The sequence below is a fragment of the Mixophyes fleayi genome, chromosome 1, assembly GCF_038048845.1.
Source record: "Mixophyes fleayi isolate aMixFle1 chromosome 1, aMixFle1.hap1, whole genome shotgun sequence".
NCBI lineage: Eukaryota > Metazoa > Chordata > Amphibia > Anura > Limnodynastidae > Mixophyes > Mixophyes fleayi.
The window spans coordinates 211802383-211819994 of record NC_134402.1 but is presented as its reverse complement, the minus strand read 5'-3'; the positions used below and the strand labels follow the sequence as shown (position 1 = coordinate 211819994).

The 17612-nt window shown below is 45.5% G+C and overlaps 1 long non-coding RNA gene across 2 annotated transcripts in view; it reads left to right on the top strand.

Annotated features, from left to right (window-relative positions):
• The window catches only part of LOC142149488 (uncharacterized), a 193581-nt gene that overhangs the window by 105769 nt on the left and 70200 nt on the right, over window positions 1-17612 (top strand). Inside the window, exons 2-3 of one of the 2 annotated variants that reach the window (XR_012690864.1) lie at window positions 13970-14143; window positions 14907-15895. This is a non-coding gene — a long non-coding RNA (uncharacterized LOC142149488). Of the gene's footprint in view, window positions 1-13969; window positions 14144-14906; window positions 15896-17612 lie in introns of those variants that run through there. The other variant, XR_012690865.1, reaches the window with a different exon arrangement.

Here is a 17612-nt window from a genome sequence, read left to right as displayed (position 1 = left end):
CATTAGGTATGCGAAGAGAAGGAGGCAGACTCAACCTAAAGGCTACTGGATTGATGACCTCAGAAATAGCGAATGGGCCAATGAACTTGGGAGCAAATATTTTACTAGGAACCTTTAAACGAATATTTTGAGTGGATAGCCATACCCTGTCACCGATAGAAAAACTTGGGCCTACTCTCCTCCTCTTATCGTAGGATTTTTTGGAACGAATGGTTGCTTCCTTAAAATTTACCTTGGTCTGTTCCCAAATAGAATTGAAGTTACGAAACAACGAATCCACAGCCGGAAATTCAGAAGGGGCAATTTGCGAAAAGGTGGGTAGTTTAGGGTGGCAGCCATAAAGTACAAAAAAGGGGGAGTTAGAGGTGGCCTCATGAAAATGATTGTTATGGGCGAACTCCGTCCATGGAAGAAGATCCACCCAGTTATCTTGATTACTTGAGATAAATATTCTTAGAAATTTCTCTAATTCCTGGTTGGTTCTTTCCTTAGACCCATTGGACTGGGGATAATATGCAGAGGAAAAATCAAGTTTAATTCTGGATTTATTGCAAAAGGACCTCCAAAATTTGGATATGAACTGGGATCCTCGATTGGACACAATATGTTGAGGACAACCATGGTAGCGAAAAATCTCTTTATTAAGATATCAGCTAAGGAGGAGGAGGATGGAAGACCTTTAAGAGCAATAAAGTGGGCTGTTTTAGAGAAACGATCCGTAACCACTAGCACCACCGTACAGGATTTGGAAGGTGGAAGGTCTGTGATGAAGTCCATGGAGGTCTTTGACCACGGATATTTAGGAATGGGTAATGGAAGCAAACATCCATAAGGTCTTCTCCTAGAGGTCTTGTGTTGAGCACATTCAGAACAAGCAGAAACAAATCTCTTTACATCCTCCAGTAAGGAAGGCCACCAGTAACTTCGGGACAACAAGTCCCAGGTTTTACGGATGCCGTCATGCCCAGAGAAGAGAGAGCGATGAGCCCAGTTTAGGAGTTGAGTGTCCAGACGTGGGAAGATGAACGTCTTGCTGGAGGGCAACCTTTGTTAAGGTGTGTAGTTGCCAAAACTCTACAGGGGTCTAAGATGAATTTATTGTCCTCCAAAGGTTCCATGTCAGCTGGATCAAAAGAGCGGGATAAGGCGTTCGCCTTCGTAATCTTAGATCCAGAGTGAAAAGTGATGTTAAAATCAAAGCGAGAGAAGAATAAGGACCATCTTGCTTGCCGAGGATTTAAACAACGAGCAGTACGTAAGTATAATAAATTCTTATGATCGGTATAGATGGTAATCGGAAATTGTGCCCCTTCTAGCAGATGTCTCCATTCGGAGAGAGCCAACTTGATGACCAGGAGCTCCTTGTCACCTATCCCATAATTTCTCTCGGCGACGGGAAAAGAATCCGCAAGGATGAAGTTTGCCAGAAGAGCTCCGTTGTGAAAGTACTGCTCCTGTACCAACGGAAGACGCATCTACCTCCAAGATGAAAGGCCGTGAGCAATCGGGTTGTTGGAGAGTGGGTGCTGAGGAGAAGAGAGACTTCAATAAAATAAAAGCTTGGGTAGCTTCAGCAGACCATACACTAGCATCAGCAGATTTACAGGTCAATGCAGTGATGGGGGCCACAAGTGAAGAGTAACCTTTGATGAACTGACGATAGTAATTGGAGAATCCTAGGAAGCGTTGGGTAGCCTTAAGGCCAGAAGGCTGAGGCCAGTCAAGTATGGCTTTCAATTTGGTGGGATCCATTTGTAGTCCGGTAGCAGAAATGATGATATACCAGGAAAGGAATTTGTCTCTGCTCGAAGGTACACTTTTCTAATTTGCAAAATAGATGATTCTTCCTGATACGAGATAGAACCTCCAGTACATATCTGCGATGAGATACTAGATCTTGAGAAAAGATGAGGATGTCATCCAAGTAGATGACTACTAATTGATACAAGAGATCTTGAAAGAGCTCATTCATGAAGCCCTGAAAGATAGCCGGGGCAATGCATAACCCAAAGGGCATGACCAGGTACTCAAAGTGGCCGTCTCGGGTGTTGAACGCAGTTTTCCATTCATCCCCCTCCTTAATGCGTATGAGGTTATACACTCCTCTGAGATCAAGTTTAGAGCAGATGGTGGCACCCTTAATACGGTCAAACAATTCGGAAATCAGTGGCAGAGGATACCGATTTTTAATGGTAATAGCATTCAGACCTCTGTAATCTATGCAAGGGCGGAGACCCCCATCTTTCTTTTTTACGAAGAAGAAGCCAGCCCCAGCTGGGGAGGCAGAGGTCCCTCTTTAGATTTTCTTGGACGTACTCCTCCATAGCCTTAGACTCCGTAAGGGAAAGGGGGTAAACACGGCCCCTAGGAATAGGTTTACCAGGTATAAGGTCAATGCCACAATCCCAGATTCTGTGAGGAGGAAGCCTAGTGGCCTCTTGTTGACAAAAAACATCAGAGAAGGCTTGGTATGGTTCAGGCAAAAGAGTCACAGAAAATTTTTGGGAACGTCTGGGAATATCTAGAGGGATCACTTTCTGAAGGCAGTGAGAGAAGCAGGACTGTCCCCAGGACAATATGTGACCTGATTTCCAGTCTAAGGTGGGAGAATGGAGACGAAGCCATGGAAGTCCTAGGATGACTGGGTTGGTAGATTTCTGAATTACTAGAAAAGAGATCCTTTTTCCCGATGAAGCACTCCGATCTGGAGAGAGAGGGAAATAGTGCGTACCAGAATGGACCCCTCAGGAATTCTTCCCCCATCAATGGCCAGCAATGAGATGGGTTGTTCCAAGGCTTATGTGGGAATAGCGAATTGTTTAACTACTGCGGCAGAGATGAAATTTCCTGCGGCTCCAGAGTCAAGAAGTGCAGACTGCGGGAAAGTCTTCTGTCCTAACTGAAGGGAAATGGGGATAGACAGGCAATCATTAGTAGAAGGAACTGACTGACACTGAGAGAAGAGGCCAAACGGTACAGCTCCCGAACTCGTTAGGCCCTGTCATTTCCCGGGGCGTGTCACTCACCGGACTGTGAGTGCCATTTCTCCTGTGTTCAGGAACCGTGGCCGTCCGCCATCCTGAGGGTCTGCGCATGTGCAGCTCTTGTGAAACCTTCAGTCCCTGTTGCTTTTAATTTATTGGATGATCAGGCAACCCTCCCTATTTAAACCACCTGTGATCATTACCTGGTTGCCTGATCTTGGAGTCTCATTCCCCATGAGCCTCTGAAGGTGTTCCTGTGTTTCCTCGTGTATTCAGCTCCAGCTGATTCCTGTCTACTACATTTGTGGTTTCCAGACCACTTCAACTCTCCTGTGTTCATCGTGTCTGCACTCAGCTGATTCCTATCTGCTACTGCTGCCGGATTCCAGTCCGCCTCAACTCTCCTGTGTTCAGCGTGTCTGCTCCCCACTGCCTCCGTCACTACTGCCGGGTTCCAGACCGTCTCAACTCTCCTGTGTTCATTGTGTCAGCTCTCCACTGATTCCTATCTGCTACTGCTGCCGGATTCCAGACCGTCTCTACTCTCCTGTGTTCAGCGTGTCTCTCCTCCGCTGCCTTCACTACTACTACCGGATTCCAGACCGCCTCTACTCTCCTGTGTTCAGCGTGCCTTCCCTCCACTGCCTCCGCTACTACTGCCGGATACTAGACAGCCTCAACTCTCCCGTGTTCATCATGTTTCCAGTTTTACTTACTACTGCTTCCTGAGTATTGCTCCATTGATTACCAGTTACCTTCCATGCGCTGCACCAACCTGATTACCGCTTCCATCCTCCAGTGGTCTCCCCTCCTGCCGGCGTTCAGCCGTTCAGGTATCTCTGCACATCTCCTTGACTGCCTGCTCTCCTGAACCGCGGTATGCATACTTTCCATTGAATTTGCTATTGTATTGCATATCCGTCTGGACTGTGTTGGGTTCATCTCCGGAGTCTTCCATCTACTGAAGCTATTGTTACTATTGACTGTGTTTCCTATTACCTGGATCTCTATAGTGACTTTGTATACTTCAAGCAGCGCTTGTCAGTTATTATTGTGTTGTGGTTATCATCGTGGGATCAAGTTCCGTGTGCCACGTGTATCCTCTGCATTCCATTCATCTCCTCGTGCCCCTCCTCACATATATATAGCAGTGGTACAACTTGCTGAACGCAGACCACTGACTTCCCCGTTACCTACTTGCACCTGGAATCCATTCCTTCACTATAGACAGTGGTACAACTTGCTATACGCAGACCACTGACTTTCACTACCTCCTCTCTACTCCTGGACATTCCTCCTCACTATAGCAGTGGTACAACTTGCTGTACGCAGACCACTGACTCTCCTCACGTTTACTTGTCCATCTGGTTCCTTGTGTTCATTCATCTAAGTCATTACCAGTTGCTGCTAGTCATAGACTTTCCTTGAGCATTCTCTCACCATCTGCTGATTCTCCCTTTTCCATTGTCACCCTGCTACCAGAGGACCATAGTACCAGCTATATTACTCTGGTAAGAACATCTGGTGATATCCTGGGCAAAGACTCCTAGTGCCCGTGACAGGGCGTTTAGGACAAGAACTCAGAAGATGGCCACCCTCTCCACAATATAGGCACAACTTGTTCCGAAATCTCCTCTCCCTTTCTTCGGCCGACAGGCGGGTCCTCCCCAGTTGCATAGGCTCTTCGGGAGGAAGAACAGGGGTTTGGAAGTTGGGGGCCAGGGGTTTGGAAGTTGGGGCCAAGCGAATCATACTGCGCCGAGATTGTTCCTTCTCCGAATTACGCTCCTTAAAACGCAAATCAACCTTGACACAGAGGGAGATGATATCATCCAGAGACGTAGGGAGTTCCCGAGATACCAGCTTGTCTTTGATCCGGTCTGAAAGACCCTGCCAGAACGTAGCCACTAGAGCCTCGTCATTCCAGCGAAGTTCAGAGGCCATTGTTCTGAAGTGGACCGCATACTGTCCCACAGACTGGTTTCCCTGGCGAAGACGTAATAAGCCGGTAGCGGCATTAGATACTCTTCCTGGCTCATCGAATATCTTCTTGAAAGTGGAGAAAAAGGTGTTGAAGTTATATAGAATGGGATCATCCCTCTCCCATAAAGGGGAAGCCCATGCTAAGGCTTGACCGGACAACAGAGAAATCACATAGGCCACTTTTGCTTTTTTGGAAGGGAAGTTCCCGGGTAATAGCTCGAATTGTATGGAGCATTGATTTAAAAATCCTCTGCAATATTTGGGGTCCCCATCGAACTTAGGTGGGTTAGGTATCCGTAACTGCGAGGAAGAAGCTGCCGATACGGGCTGGGGTTTTGGGGCAGCCACTGCCGGCGCAGGTGGTCCACTAGCCACTAGGGCAGTGGTTCCCAAACTTTTGCAGTTCGCGGCACCCATTGGGGCGTATTCAATTGTCAGCGTTAACGCTGCAAAACAAGCGCTCAAAAAATGTTACCTTTAATACGGTAATTATTCGTGGAATTTCAGCTCGCAGCTCTCTGAGCACACTGCCCTCTCTCACACTGCCCCCTATGCCCTCTGTCCCCCCTCTTCTGCCCTCTCTCACAATGTCCCCCTCCTCTGCCCTCTCACACTGTCCCCTCCTCTGCCCTCTCACACGCTGTCCCCCTCCTCTGCCCTCTCACACGCTGTCCTCCTCCTCTGCCCTCTCTCACGCTGTCCCCCTCCTCTGCCCTCTCTCACGCTGTCCCCCTCCTCTGCCCTCTCACACGCTGTCCCTTCCGCTGCCCTCTCACACTGTCCCCTCCTCTGCCCTCTCACACGCTGTCCCCCTCCTCTGCCCCTCTCACGCTGTGTCCCCCTCCACTGCCCCTCTCACGCTGTGTCCCCCTCCACTGCCCCTCTCATGCTGTGTCCCCCTCCACTGGTCCTCTCACTCTGTGTCCCCCTCCACTGCCCCTCTCACGATGTGTCCCCCTCCTCTGCCCTCTTACGCTATGTCCCCCTCCACTGCCCCTCTCACGCTGTGTCCCCCTCCACTGCCCCTTTCATGCTGTGTCCCCCTGCAGTGCCCCTCTCATGCTGTGTCCCCCCTCCACTGCCCCTCTCACGCTGTGTCCCCCTCCGCTGCCACTCTCATGCTGTGTCCCCCTCCACTGCCCCTCTCACGCTGTGCCCCTCCTCTGCTCTCTATCCCCCTCCTCTGCCCCTCTGTCCCGATCCTCTGCCCCGCTGTCCCCATCCTCTGCCCCGCTGTCACCCTCCTCTGCCCCGCTGTCCTCCTCCTCTGCCCCGCTGTCCTCCTCCTCTGCCCCGCTGTCCCTCTCCTCTGCCCCGCTGTCACCCTCATCTGCTCTCTGTTCCCCTCATCTGCTCTCTGTCCCCATCCTCTGCCCTCTGTCCCCATCCTCTGCCCTCTGTCCCCATCCTCTGCCCTCTGTCCCCCTCCTCTGCCCCGCTGTCCCCCTCCTCTGCTCTCTGTCCCCATTCTCTGCTCTATGTCCCTCTCACTCTGTCCCGCGCCCGGCGCCAGCCATAAAAAAAAAAAAGAACACAGAAACTTACCAATCCGTCGGACGCCGGGACCCAGCAGCCTCCTCTCTCCCGCAGCTTGTTACTGATGTCGATATTCAGTGACAGCTGCAGGAGAGAGGAGGCTGCTGGGTCCCGGTGCCCGACGGATTGGTAAGTTTCTGTGTTCTTTTTTTTTTTTATGGCTGGCCCGGCCCGCGCACCCCAGTGACAGTGCCGCAGCACCCCTGGGAGCCGCGGCGCACAGTTTGGGAACCGCCGCACTAGTTCTGGACAACATCCAACCGGGTGCATAAACTATTGAGGAATTTTAAAAGTTGCTCTTGGTTAGCCTCTTGCTTATCCATCCTTCCCACTAAATGCTCCAACAGATCTTTTGCTGCAGAATCCATGGTCAGAGCAAACTGTAACAGATACTGGATTCTACTACTACTAATCTTGATTAGCGCTGGCTTACCTGAGGCGCGGAGCCATCTCCCCTGTGTTCACCAAGACCGCCGCAAGGCGGGGTGGGCTTCGGTGCCAGGAGTCGCAGGTTGCGGTCCTCAGCCTCGCCCCAAGATGTAGTGCAGCGGAGTGGAGCAGAAGATGCGGAGTCAGACAAGCCAGTTCGGTACACAGGAATGGAGTCAGGCAGAATCAGGAGGCAACTCTGAGTCAATCAAGCCGGGGTCGGTACACGGGTCAGAAGAACAGAGGGATGGTCAGCAAGCCGGGTTGGTACACAGGGGTAGGAGAGCCAGGATAGTCTAACAGGCAGAGATCAGCACACAGGAAGACACAGGAGACTGGAAGAAACAGCAATCCACGAAGCACAGGAGCCAGGAACAGGTAAGTGTTGCTCTGACACTCAGCAAATGTCAGAGTGAGGATTTTATGCTGACAGGGATTCAAAATCCCCGCCTCTGGGAAGTGCGGCATCCGGACGGAGCGGCGGGGAGCAGGTAAGTTCGTGACAGGTCTGGACTCTATCTTAGATTTGGAGGTGGGGAAGGCCAATTAGTATCCTTTGTCTTCAACAGGACTGGCTCAGACATGATGGCAGGGAAACAGCAAGTGAACTACTGCTGAGGTCATATTCTGCCTCCACCCCTATTACCTCCCAGATTCCATCCACCACCAATAACAACAGATCAGGACTTGAAGGGTTAGCCTAGGGAGGAGGCAAGACTCGGGTAACTTTTCAGAGAGACAAAAATGGACAGCAGGCAGAGAAGAGGGGGTTACTATTGGAGAATCTTGGAAGAGAAAGGTGTTACGGTTCAATGCAGGAATACAGATAAGGAGCCACAAATATGGTGAAAAACACTCAATGTTTATTTGCTGAAGAGTACAAAACAGAAGGAGTAATAATGAGCTTGCAGTAAATACCAGGTACACGGCTGATGCAGGTAAACAGGAGGTATGGAGAGATCCCAAGCAGCAAGAAAGCCAGAAGCACAGCAGTAGGAAGCAACAAAAATGTAACAACAACAACCAGCAATGTATGCTGGGAGTGACAGGTATAAAAAGGGACACACCCAGGTGCAAGGGAATAATTAATGAGCAGGTTAACCCCTAATACACACAAGGAAGGCACAATAGCAGCACCTCTGGTGAATAAGGTACTGCCACAATATACATATATATATATATATAACACAATAATAAAGTACAAAAGACAGGAGCTGCCAGGCAAAGCAGCATGCAACGCAAGGCTTGCAGGCAGATCCTGACAGTAAGCCTGATTACCAAAAATGTCTAAATTCATTGGAATCATAGTCCACAATGGGGGGACCGGCAGAAAAGTGAGCAAAGCTGAAGCACTGCAAAACCTCCTCTCTTCTTACGTCCTCCCCTTTTACGGGACTTCCTTGGGATTGGGGCCTAAGCCAACTGGGTGGAGCACAAAGGTAGTTCTAGGACTATTCTGCTGGGTAGTGTTGCCGAATACACCAGTGACCCACAAGATGGCACTGCAGGTGTTGGTGAAAACTTGTTGATCACTGCCTCAACAAATAGTTGTAAGTCAGGATGGGGTGATCAGTCTCAACCAAAGGCTTTGCCCATTCCATAGCCTCTCCTCTAAAATTTGCTAACAAAAACAAAACCTGCCTCTTTGGGTCACTGACAAGGCTAGGCACTAAGCGGAAATAAGAAGCACAAAACCTCAGTAGAGCACTAAATTGAGAAAGGTGCCCCTCAAAGGTAGGTGACGGCTCAGACTTGGCACCCTCGGCAACGGATGGTTCGGACTTGGCAGCAGGCCCAGGTCGGGCGGCAGACTTGGCAGTAGGCCCGGACCGGGTGGCAGACTTAGCAGGGACAGCACTGTGAGAAGCCTCAGGGCAGACAGTGCTGTGAGAAGCCTCAGAGCAGACAGCGCTGAGAGAAGCCTCAGAGCAGACAGCACCAAGTGGCAACTCAGGCTGAACCGCATAGACTGGCAACTCGGGCTGAACCGCATGGACTGGCAACTCGGGCTGACCCGCATGGACTGGCAATGTTTCTGGAGCGGACTGTAGCTCAGGAACAGAGACAGCAGCTGGCGACTCGGAACTGGAGGCAGCGGCTGAAGACTCGGAACTGGAGGCAGCGGCTGAAGACTCGGAATTGGAGGCAGCGACTGAAGACTCGGAATTGGTAACTGGGGTTAGCAGATTGGGCCTCATGCCGGGGAGCAGAACAGGTGAAGTGTAAACAAATCCAGAATGCGGAGAGGAAACAATAGAAGATGGTTCAGTAGGCTGTCGTGGTCTGCGGAGAGGACAGTTTTGTAAGAAGTGTTCATTACTGGCTCAGTAGAGACACAATTTGTTAGTTATTCTGTGCCGCCGGTCCTCTTCGGTCAGATGGGGATGTGGACCACCTGTGAATCGGGAATTTATTACATCATAGTTCTAAGTAAATGTGTAAAAACACAATTAAGGGATGCTGTTTGCACAGATTCAGCAGCAGAGAAGGTAGGTTGAGACACATCAGCAGCTTCTGAATTAGGAGAGACAGAATCTGACAGTTTCCTGAGTGGGTCCATAAGCAAGGCAGTAAATTTAGCAAGCTGAGAACGTAGCAGGATTATGTCCATTTGTATAGTCTGTAGCTGTAGCAATTCAAAGGTTGGTAAAACAGACATGTTGCAAAAACAAATGAAAACGAATTGCAGAAAAAGGTCCCAGAATAAAAATCTTTCACACGACTCCTAAGCTGTTTTTTTTGTGGGCTGGTTATACTGTCACGGTTCAATGCAGGAATACAGCTAGGAGCCACAAATATAGTGAAAAACACTCAATGTTTATTTGCTGAAGAGTACAAAACAGAAGGAGTAATAATGAGCTTGCAGTAAATACCAGGTACACGGCTGATGCAGGTAAGCAGGAGGAATAATGAGCTTGCAGTAAATACTAGGAACAAAGCTGTTGCAGGTAAGCAGGCGGTATGGAGAGATCCCAAGCAGCAAGAAAGCCAGAAGCACAGCAGTAGGAAGCAACAACAATAACCAGCAATGTATGCTGGGAGTGTCAGGTATAAAAAGGGACACACCCAGGTGCAAGGGAATAATTAATGAGCAGGTTAACCCCTAATACACACAAGGAAGGCATAATAGCAGCACCTCTGGTGAATAGAGAATAGAGGTACTGCCACAATATATATATATATATATATATAATATAAAAGCCTATATATATATATATATATATATATATATATATATATATATATGTATATATATATATCTATAATATAAAAGCCTAGCGGCGTGTGTTAGTCTGTGTGTGGGGAAAAAAAACAAGCTGCAGCGCCACCTGCTGGGCGGAGTTATACACTGACCTACTAAATTTTTTGCATTATCCAATATATAAAAGTAAAAGCCTAGCAGCGTGTGTTAGTGTGTGTGTGTGTGTGTGTGTGTGGAAAAAACTATTTTCTCAGAAAGGGCTCATCCAATTGACCTGAAATTTGGTATACTGACATTATTTGACAAAAAAATTAGAATAGTGAAGTCAGTTAACTTCCATCATCACCCCTTCCCCCCGTGGGAGGGGTAGTAAAGGCTAAATTTACAAGTTGAGGGCTCAAACTCATTTTCGTGAGGTAATTTTACCTCATGAACACACATTAAAAAGGGCGCTTGCGTCGGGAAATAACGCTCTTCCCCTGAGGAGGCCTGGGCTAGGCCCAAATGCATGACAAGAACCTTTTTAAGACCTTAAGTAGCTTGATTTGACTAGAATGCATGAGTATCATGCACCTGTTAACTTGTATATATAATTATAAATATATATATATATATATATCACAATAATAAAGTACAAAAGACAGGAGCTGCCAGGCAAAGCAGCATGCAATGCAAGGCCTGCAGGCAGATCCTGACAAGGGGGTACACTCACAAAAAGTTGATTAGCTAAGCAAGGTTCCCTCGCCCTGTATCTGGCTTCACGTTGTTCCCTCAGTTCCTTATGATCATTACGCCGGTTTGGCCGTAGTGCACCACACTGATTTAATTCTTAAGATGTTTTTTTTTATGGTTTCTCAACATTGCTAATAACAGTTAACACTCCACCTAACAGTTTTTTGGGGAAATGGGACATGTATGATCCACATTTCCTTCCTTTGCCCCCCTCTAACACTTCTTACTTTGTTATGATGGAGGATGAGGATGCGCCGCAATACCAGCTACAGACGACAGCTGTTTATTTCTTTTGTAAATAGCTTAAAACATACAAATCAGTTCCTGCTATGGGAAAGGGGTTTTCAGGTCTGCACATAGCAGCGTTCCATATGTACATATATTTACAACTAGTGTGACCATATTTGTGAAACACTGTAGAGGCAGAAGTCCCCTCAGATAATTCTACTAAACTAGAGTTGTTCTGTCCCATTATAATAGTTTACTTATATAAAATATGTCATTTATAAGAACCCAGTAGTTTTTGTTATTAAATATACAGAACAACTAGGCCTCGACAGACTTGTAGCATTTCAAAAGAATAAGTAACACAGAGCACAATTGGTCACTTGTTTATGTCTGACCAAGTACGATAGGCACATGAAACCATCTGACCAATTCAGCTGCCATGGTCTTTATATGGAACTGCAGCTATGCTACTTTACTCACACAGTGTGGACAGCCACAAAATACAGCTCGTAGACATATATGTCTTGTTACACCACCGTTTATTAGTACAAAAGATAAGAGACTGCATCACATGCGACACAGCAGTGGTTATATATTGTCTTACATGCCCATGTGGCAAGAACTATGTAGGCATGATATCTATACCTCTGAAAAAAGAATCTTGAGAAAAATAATTCAGACTTATTTCATGTCCTTTAAAATAATTGAAACTAATTTTAGCATTGGTATAACAATAAGTTATATATCACTTTGAGTAATTTCAACTTCATCAATATTTCCATTTTCTTTTACAATCACGGTTTTTAATCACCTAAAAATGAGATAAACAAGTCACATTATTTCAAATAACTCACAATTTCCTCTAAACATAAAAGTTGAAATTAAAAACAGTAGTTGGTCTATATAATTATTTCTCAGTTAATATTACAGAACCTTTGTTTTTATTCTGAATTTAATGCTGTATAGCCTTCTAAATCAGAAAATGAAAAGATATGGCATTGAGAAAGTTATTAATACCCTACACTTAAAATTTGGTAACACAGCCTTTGGTTGAAAGAACTGCATTCAACTGCATCCTATAGCCATTGATGAGCTTCTTGCACCTGACTGTTTGGTCTAGTTCTTCCAGATTTGAAGTGTGCTATGATAGGATGGACTTACACTGCTGCCCTGTCTATTTTTCTGCCTACAGATAATTACAGCTGTTACTGTCAGAAACCTGCTGTTACTGACCACTCTTACTGATTTTCTCAGACACCAGAAGCTCATTGACTGAGTGCCAACTCCATACTAGTTGTAGGAGAGAAGTCACTGCCACCACCAGGCTCCTTCACTGTCTTACTTCTATGTGTACTTTTGCTGCTAGAGAACCTCTTTGCTGGTCACTGGATGGTCCCCCACCTTGAAAACTTTCTTTAAATCAGGGCTATAGGTAGCAGACAGAGTGTTGACACATGACGCTAAGTTCAACACAGGACAGCCGGTGCGGTGGTATTAGTTTTCCAGACAGCACTTTGAGCGACAACCACTATATACACAAAGTGATGCCAATTACAAGAAGCACGACAAGAATAAAATGCTGACTTACTTTAATACGTCATAAACAAAGCCACATATAGACTTCTAAATTTAAAGCACCAATGTCAGGACCCGGCAACTCTAGCATTGAATGTAACCTTTACAGTGGCATGGACAGTCTTCGGAAATGTGCTTTGGCTGTTTTAAAGTAGGTCAGCACTTTATCCTTGTCGTGCTTCTTGTAATCAGCAATTCTTTGTGTATATAGTGGTTAGTGCCCTGAAGAAAATGTACCCAACCCAGCTGGTGAACGGGGAGAGTATAGATCCTATCTGTAGGTCATAGTTTACAGCAGGCAATATGCGCAAGGCAGAATCTTGAAACAGGAAAATATTTTAAATGGTCCTTACAAGGACCGTGCCACACCAGTTAGAGGTACTGGTGATGATAAAAACATAGAATTTGACGACAAATAAGAGCCACTTGACCCATCTAGTCTGCCAAATTTTTTTAACCTAGGTTAACCTCAAACCCTATTTGATCCTTAGGATATATTTATTTCTATCCCAAGCATGTTTAAATAACTCTACTATATTAGCCTCTGCCACCTCTGATGGGAGCCTTTTCCACTTATCCACTACCTTTTCTGTGAAAAAGTAATTTTTCCTCAAATTTCCTCTGAACCTACTTTCCTCCAGTTTTAGTGCATGTCCTCGTGTTTTAATACTTCTCTTCATTTGAAGAATGTTTCCCTCCTGTACCTTATTAAAACCCTTGATATATATGAGAATTTATATCTTGTTCTCCTTTAGCCTTCTCTGTTTCAAGCTATACATATCAATATCCTTTAGTTTTTCTGGGTAATTATTGTGCTGTAGGCCATGCACTATTTTAGTTGTCCTTCTTTGTACAGTCTCTAATGCATTTATATTCTTCTGCAAATATGGCCTCAGAATGGAACAAAGTATTCTAGATGAGGCCATACCAATGACCTTTTCAGTGACATTATTGCTTCTTTCTTTCTGCTACTCATTCCTCTCAGGACCCCTCTCCCCTCCTGTCTCCATACCGAATCTTCTGCTCCTTATTTACTCCATATGTCTGTCTGGAGTTTCTGAAGCATTGATACTCTGTGTTTATTGTGTATGGTCTACTGTTTGTACTATGTAAGGCGCTGCGGAAACCTTGTGGCGCCCAACAAATAAATGATGATAATAATAATAATAATAATAATAATAATCCCAGGGTAAAAATGCAAATTGGGATACCACTACTGCAGCTCTCTTAGCTCTTGTGACATTCTTTACTGTCTGGGGCACCAGCATGCTCTTCATCTCCTTTATTCATCCGATCCCAGGAGGCACCATTGAGAGCTGTTGCTGGACTCAGGAGCTGCTCCTGAAGCACCCCACTAGACTTCCATGGATGGGGACACCTATGGCATCACATCATTCTGGTCCCTGTGAAGGAACCCTAGAGGTGGCAGAACACCAGCCGGAAGATATTCGCATTCACTGGACCACCAGGGAAGGTAAATACATAATTTATTTTAATTGTATATATTTAAATATACATTTTAATTGTTTACATTTTATAACACATTTCTACACCTGACAAACAGTGCTGGTGTTTAAACCTTCTACCGCTGCAACACTGGCAATAACTTTTATGGCACCACAGTGTCATAATTAAATACACATTGTTTAATACATTTTACCACCCCAGCTTAGCAACAATGATTAACTGGGCATTAACCCTTCTGATGCTTTGTAATGGATATGGGCATACTTGCCAACTCTCCCGGAAAGTCCGGGAGACTCCCGAAATTCGAGTCAGTCTCCCGGACTCCCGGGGGAGATGGCATTTCTCCCGCATCCTGGATTTCACAGAGAATCGCGTCATTTGACGCGATTCTCGGTGAATCACGCCATTTTGGAGGGCGGGAGGGGGCGGGACGAGGCCAATCACGTCATTTTGGCCCCTGCGACGCAAATTACATTTTCGCGGGGGGGCGGGGCCAAAATGACGCGATTTGCCTTGTCCCGCCTTCTCCCGCCCTCCAGTCTCGCCCCCTCTCCCAGAAACTGGCAACTATGGCATATATGACATGATCCTGGCCACAGGTTCCTCCTCCTAAATGCTGTTTTCAGATCTCTCCATAGTTGTTATATGGAATTTAGATTTGGACTCATTTCTGGCCAGTTCAGAATAGTCTAGGGTCTTGTCTTGAATTATTACTGAGCTCTTATTTTAACCATAAAAGCTTTTTATTGAAATTTTCAAGTCTTTCACAGGGTGAAAAAAAAAGACAAAATGCACAAGCAAACAGGAAACAAGTGAGAGAAGATGAAGGGAAGGGGAACAAATAACACGTTACTAGTCAAGAAAAATTAAAAATGTACTCACTTGTGATACGGGCACCATGCAGAAATCAGTCACATTCTTGTTGCAAATCTAATGATGCTTTATTGTTGGTATCACAATAGCAGCAAACTCAAACGTCTGGACGATACCAGGCAACCTACCACTTACTAGTCCCAGTTTCCTAACTGGACACCGGCCACTAGGTTGTATCGGTCAAAATGCACAATTGCAAAGTTCAGATATTTGTGCACAAGACTCCTCCCACAGGCTTGGCTTGACAGACAGGCATGTTCTGTAACCTCTTAATGGTAGACACACCTTGTCAACTGTGTTCTTAGCTGTGAAAAATAAACTGTGAAAGCACATAAGTAAAATCATATTTTACACTTCAGCTTGTATGTCTCAGGCCTGTATGCTCAAAGCTTTTTTGAATTTTATCGATTATTACAGAATCAGGTGGGGGTGGGAGATTTCCAATGTTGAGCAATTGCAGCTCTATTAACAATAACAATTTAACCCAATACATAACTTTTGTGACATTGGATTTGGAGAGGATAGTGGTACAAGAGAGCCACCACGGGGAGGGGTTTAAATCAATACTCGCAACCTTACGGATCAATACAAAAATCTCTGACCACATGGGCTCAATCCAGAAAATATGAAGGATACTTCCAACCTCTCTACAGTTCCTCCAACAAAATTTTGACACATTAGGTATGAATCTGTGCAACCTCTCAGGGGTTAAATACATGCAATGAATAAGCTTAACCAGCATTTCAGAGTGATCGATACATCTCAAAAATGTCAGTCATCCTCCAACAGCAACATCTGAAAGTGAGACTCCAATTGGAGTTGATTGGACAGTTTACTGGTATGTACAGAAGACAAAAGAAATTGGTATCAAGAAGATGTGTGTGTGTGTGTGTGTGTGTGTGTGTGTGTGTGTGTGTGTGTGTGTGTGTGTGTGTGTGTGTGTGTGTGTGTGTGTGTGTGTGTGTGTGTGTATATATATATATATATATATATATATATTTTGTAACAAAAGGAGGCATTTAGCTGGCAATATGCAGAGAAAGCAGGGGAGTAGAGTAAAACATTTGTGCAGTAATGCACCTAGATTGAATGTAAAGACCTATGTATGAAAAGCAATAGTTTAAATTTGGTTTAACTTACATGACTTGAAATCCTTCCTCTCAGCAAACAGACAGGGTGTGTCTGTTTGAATTACAGAGCCAGTGATGGGCGTTTCCTTTTAAAGAGAAGGTGGGTGTGTCACCTGTCCATCAAGCTAAGGCTGGGGGAGGAGTATCAGGTATAAAAGCTTGTTTATATCATTTGTGCACAGAGACAAACGCTGGATGAGCTGGCTGGTCCTGAGAGAGAGCTGGACTATGTATAGCTAGTGTTTAGGGTCTCCATGATTGCTGTGCAAGTATACGGTGTCAAAACATTTACCATCCTGACAATAAAGCACCATAAAAAAGGAAGAAGTTGTTAGCGTGTGCTTCTGCAGTAGCGGGCTTTTGCCACAAATTTTATATATATATATAAATATAGAGATATATATATGTGTACGTGTGTGTGTGTGTAATATATATATATATATATATATATATATATATATATATATATATGTAAAGGGCCAAGAGTTGAGCATTTTGGGACCCCAACAGATAATCGGAGTGAATGGTCAGCCCCGCGTCCTGGCATGATTCACAGCCGGGCGCGCGTAAAACAAATGTGTTGTTTGCCACATTAGGATAAATAGGAGGGGGCATGTAAATCCAAGTGGAGTTTTTGCACTATGTTTATTCTGCATATTGGTTCCAGGTCAGCCATGACCTAACAGTGTATAGTTTTAATTAGCTGCCCCCTGGGGCTGATTGCCAGTCCTAGATGTGTTCCTTCCTGATTGGTCCATCTAAGTAGGGCTTAGCCTCCCTGTCGGTTATAGCATCTCAGTTCCTGATTAACTAACCTGCTCCTGTCCGTTTCTCTGATTTCTGGATTGATTACCGTGTATGACCCTCTGGCTTGTTTTCCTGAATTTGATTGTTTGCTTGTGGCCCTGACCTTGCCTGTGACCCGGATACCCCTGTTTGCTGCCAGCCCAGACCTTTGCCTATACCTCACTACGCCTGCCTGCTCCAGTCCGTGGACCACGGATTATTCCTGACCACTCGTACCTCCTGTCATCACCTCTTACGCGGTACTGCGGAGTTACTCATAAACTTACACCACATTGAGTTTAAGACCTGGGGGCATCTGAGTACCTGTGAGCATAAGTAGTCTTTACGGTAAAGGTGGCTGCTAAAGGTGAAGACCTCTACTCCTACAAGTTTTGTATATCTGCCGCTAGCTGTAACAATACTCTTGAGGATTGTACCTATATGAGAGTGACCCAGAACAATGTGACTATTAAAGCAGAATGTATTACCGCAGAAATAGTAGCACTAAGGCATTATTTCCAGTAACTCAAGAAAGTTATGATACTCCCCAGAGAATGAATAGTGATGGAGGAGGTTGAAGTGAGCAATAAAACATTGGAACAAAGTTTCACAACCCTTGAGTTGACAAAATTAAATTAATTAACGTTTAAGTTACATAATAAAATTCAGAAAAATCAGTAGATGATC